We start from the raw sequence: 5,157 nt of genomic DNA on the forward strand, positions 1-5,157 counted from the left end.
GCTGAGGCAGGAGGATCACAATGAGTTCAAGGTCAGCCTGGACTACATAGTGATATCCTGTCCAAAAATAAGAGTAGTGGGCTGGGGATTTAGCTCAGTGGTTCAGTGGCCTGCCTTGCAAGTGCAAGGACTCGAGTTCAATCCCTGATACCAAGAAAAAAAACAAAAAACAAAAATAGTACCACCAAGTTTTTTTCCTACAATTTGCTTTAGGAGACAAAAATAAGAAAATTTTATCATTTACATCTGTAAATAAATAAAAATATATATTCTAAAATACTTTACTCTTCTTAAGTAAGACCTCACAAAAAAAAAATGGTTAACTGGACTCAGAGTCCAGTTGCTATTTTTAAAATAAATTGAAGATACTATTTACTGTCTACACATTGAATGATTCTGCCTTTTGGCTGGTCCAATTTAAAACAGTGTAGGAATATTGATATACTGATTTTCATTTAAAAAGACCTTCTAGTAGTCATGGATACAGAGGAATAAATTTGTGTGGCATAAATATTTAATAGACAATAAACATTAGCTATCACAAATATATATTTACATTCTACCAAAAGATACATGATGGTCCAGCGATCATTTGACAGGCAACATACATCATCGTGAGTCTCAAGTTGGTAAATGCAGCCCCTGAAAATAATTGAATATTATGCATTCATGTATGAGGCGCTTTCTGCAATTCATGACATTCTTATGTATTCTTTACATATTGTTACATCAAAATAAATACTGCATATAGAGAGATTTTCTTTCAGGCCAATATGTAATAAATGTTAGAAAGAAAAAAATATGGCTGGAATTGATTTCTTAAAAGATTTCCTATACTTTAGAGAAGTTTGGAAAATACAGATCTGGGGAAATTCTGGAACACATTCTGCCTAAGGACCAACTGCAGGAATATCTTTCAGTTGGAACGAGCCCCCCAGGGCTAACCCTGGGCACTGGCAGAGTTTGGGAGCCCCCTGTGGGGCTGTGGACACAACTTAGCTCAGGACACATTCAAAACGATATGAACCCCACCATCTCCCTATCATTTCCCAGCTCAAACCGTCCTCTCCACTGAGGCAACATGCTCATTCTTATCTTGCTGCGAGCCTTCCTTTCCGAATCCAAAAGGAACATGCAATTCCTTATTTCTTATTTATGCTTAGCCCTGTTTCATTCCTATTTCCATTGTGAAGCATTCTGGGGGGCACTCCCTCCCCTGCTGTAGGTTTTGCTATCAGTGTGATTTGAATAGCAATTCTTCTATGGGGCTGCTTCTACTGCTTTGGCTTCCTGTGGTATTATCTGTGTTCCTCAAAGAGTGAATGCAAGTTCCTTCTTACGGTTCCAAGGATGTCTCAATGCAAAATAATTCGTACTTAGTAGGGACTAAAAATGTATGTGAAAGGGATAAAATAATTGATATACTAGTTTTCCCTTTATTAAGATGTCTGGAAATAAAAACAGTGTAAGACTGGCATGAAAAGATTAATGAAAGTCCCTCAAGGACTTAGTGTATGATCAGAGAGTAATTTATGCACCACAAAACCCACATTCATTTCTCACCAATGTGTTTCAACTATAAGTGAATCTCCTCAGAGAAGATGGAGCGTTTCTCATCTTGTGTGTGTGAACTCACACGACACCAGTCTACAGTCTCTAGAGATTTGAAAATAATGCTACATCCCAACATCAGATAAATTAAAACAACTTTGTGCCCTTCTTCAGATATTATTCATCAACTAAGCTGATACCAGGAGCCTGGGCTGGGGAGACCCTGCATTAGGAAGTCTTGCTTTTCCCTAGAACATCATAAGAGACTGTATTCACCTTCTTCCACCTCATCTCAGCAAAGGTCCTGTCTTTTCCCCAGTAGGGAGCCCCAGCCTAAGCGAGAGAACGGAAAGTCTATGACCTCTTCTCCCTCCCCGACCTTGGTGCCACCATGCAGTGACCACGGAACCATCCCTTCCTCTGTGTGGACTTTGTCTCAGAATCAATCTCAACCCAGTTCTCCAGGGACCATATAGCCAACCAAGGAGATCTGTGAGTCTTCATTTTACTCCTGAATCTAAACCACCTTCAACTGATTTGTTTTCCTCTCTGGGTTTAGTTTTCAGCAAATTATGACTACTTGTCCTTAGCTGTCTTGCATTTTCTCCCAATTTCTTTACGCAAAGTCTGTTTTCGCTGCTGTTTTTCCATCTCTCAGGTTCAAAAGGAAAATATAATCTTTTCTCTTGGCAATCTTTCACTCAGCATCTTAAAAACAATACAGCATAATCCTAAACCCTAACTCCATGTCTGGAGTGATATGACAAGAACTTGTCCAAAAAAAGGAGAGTTTATGAAAGAGAATAGCCAAGGGGAGAATGGTAATCAAATACTACTATAAAGCCCTAAAAGTTATTTTTTATCCAAAATGCTTCAACTGCAACAGGCTCTTCTTCTGTCATGATGTGAGTCTTCCTGCGTGCAGAAAGAATTACCCAGACAGTTTGTTGTTGCCATCTTTGTCTTTCTTTCTTTCTTTCTTTCTTTCTTTCTTTCTTTCTTTCTTTCTTTCTTTCTTTCTCTTTCTTTTTTTTTTTTTTTTTTTTTGGTACTGTGTATGAACTAGGGTCCTTGCACTTGCAAGGCAGGGGGCAGAACAACTGAGCTAAATTCCCATTCCATCTTTGTCTTGACCAACACCCCAACCAGTCCCATTTGGTGATTCAATACCCTGTTTACACTCATGGCCTTTCTTTCTCAAATCTAATATGCTGAAATAAACAATTCCCTTTGACATCTGAGAGAGGCACAGTCCTGTCAAACAAAAGAGAAGGATATTTAGGAAAGTTTATCAGTCTAAAGAGGAGGCCTAACAACCAGAGATACAAATACACAATTAGCAGAAGAGGAGAACAATGGCTAGTTAAACAGAATAGAGAGTTGTTAATCTAAGAAGTGCAAATATAAGGCCCCATTACTTTTCTCGGTTTCGAGCATTATTTTGCTGACTGCAAGAAACACTGACACTAGGTGGTGCACAGTGCAGAAGGTGCCGCCGCCCCTGGGGGCTTGGGGTACTCGATTCCTAAAAGACAACTGGGCAGTGGGTGTAACATCAGTAAAGGTAGCAGGAGCCGCCGTACAAAGAGAGAAGACAGATCTGGAAACTTGCACTAAGGCTTGCCCCACAGCTAAGGGGGGAGGTTCCATGGGTGTGGATGAGAGAGGCCCCTCTCAGGAGACCCCAGAGTGTGGAGGTGGAACGTCCCACCTCCCTGCAATGCTGAAATGGGTCTGGATGTCGAAAAGCCAGATGAATCTGCAAGCGGAGGGAGGCACCCACTTGTCTGCATGGGCTGTGGCCCAAGAAGGGTGACTTCTCCCATGAGCTCTTCTCAGTGGTAGATTTGCCTCAGAACCTTAAGTCTGAGGAAACTGGGCAACTACTCCTGGACTTTCAGCCTCTCTCTTTTGCAGGAGAACTTTGAAGGGAGGGAGCAGTGTAAGGTCAGGTGTATCTTAGATACATCTTTCACTCAGTGAGTTCTCCTCCAGGATTTTAAACTGGGAAATGAATGGATCAGGGTACGTGTCACCTATTGGAGGATTTTACTGCTTGCAGTTGCTTATAACAAAGAAACAGTAGTAACTATCTAGGTACACTTTGAGGGGAGACAGGTCAAATGACTGATGACATATTTACAGCAGAATTCTCCTGTGGGACACATTACTAGAGCTGGTCCTCCTAGCTTGTCCCAGGCATGCGCCTGGAAGGTCTTCCCGAAGTTAGGTGGCACCATATGACTACTTAGGGTCAGACAGCAGGAGCCAAGCATTGTCTCACAGGTAGAACAAAGCTGTGGAGGACTTATGCACTCTCCCACACTCTTCCCTGCCCCAGTGGCCGTAAGACTGAAAAGACATGAGTTGCTCAATAACTAATTACAATACCCTGGCCCCACAGCCAGTTGTGCAAGCCAGAAATAATCCCTGCTTTGTTAAATGACTGAGTTTCAGAGATTAATTTGTTAGTACAGAATTATCCTGCCCACCCTGACTGATACAACTTGTTGCCCATAGAAAGACTGACTTTTGTGTTCAACAAAACAAGAAAATGCATATAATACATTGTTCCAGGTCTATCATTTTAGAAATGTTAAATTTTCAGCAAATATTTTGATTGAAGGAATGAATAGATAAAAGCAGGTTACAAGTAGCATCTACAGTTTGATTCCATTTATCTAAAATTATATTATTGTGCCATATGGTGCGTGTTTAAGATGTGTGGAGAAAGACGATCATAAGATACTCCTGGGAATGATAATTGTGGTTGTCTAGCACTGTGAAATTATGATGATTTTCCCCCTTCTGTATATTCATCTATATATTGGATTGTTTTCACAAAATGCCTGAGTATAATATGCAGAAAAAATCTATGAACATATATTCTGATACTTGGGACATAATAAATGCCAGCCTTTATGAATATTACTGCCTACAATCAGAAATATTTTAAACAGGTTCCTGAAAGGCTTAGGTGAACGCATACTTTATCATATATCCATGGAGTTCAGAGGCTGATCTGGGTATATTTTGGGGCTCAGCCCTTTCTGATGGCATATTCTTGGCAAGTGTACCTTCTGAAGATTCAGTTGCTGCTGTACACTCTCTGGACTCCAAATAACTGGGTTTGGATTCACATCTCTTCCACTAAGAGTAGTATGATGTCAAGCACATTACTGAAATGAACACACTGGGTCCCAATCTACAAATTGGAGATCTGTGACTCCTCCTGTGGGGCTCTCTAGATGAGCTGTGTTGTATCCAGGAAGAGCACTGGGTAGAAGTAAAACACTTTAACCCCGTAACTGGCCAGCTCTTTGTCTCCAGACAACCCTCTCCGCTTCTCTGTTCCTTAACCTTCTCACATGTAAATTGAGTGGTGACAACAACAGTACTTATTTAGAAGGTTCTTACAAAGAGTAAATAAATTAATGGTCATTGAATTCTTTTTGTTGTTGTTTTGTTTTTTGTATTTTGAAACAGGGTCTCACTATGTAGTTGAGACTGATCTGGAACTCACTATATAGCCTAGGCTGTTCTCAAACTCACAGTGATCCTCCTGCCTCAGCCTCCTGAGTGCTGGGATTACAGGCTACAGGCGTG

General features: G+C 40.7%; 1 long non-coding RNA gene across 1 annotated transcript in view; it reads right to left on the minus strand.

The window, feature by feature from the left end:
- Positions 1 to 510: 510 nt before the first annotated feature.
- Positions 511 to 5,157, minus strand: part of LOC104859028 — a 17,916-nt gene continuing 13,269 nt past the window's right edge. The window contains exon 5 of the long non-coding RNA XR_779265.1: positions 511 to 642. This is a non-coding gene — a long non-coding RNA (uncharacterized LOC104859028). The remainder of the gene's footprint in view (positions 643 to 5,157) is intronic.

Source organism: Fukomys damarensis, unplaced genomic scaffold (assembly GCF_012274545.1).
Source record: "Fukomys damarensis isolate Sample0158 unplaced genomic scaffold, DMR_v1.0_HiC HiC_scaffold_5, whole genome shotgun sequence".
In the NCBI taxonomy this organism is placed as follows: Eukaryota; Metazoa; Chordata; class Mammalia; order Rodentia; family Bathyergidae; genus Fukomys; species Fukomys damarensis.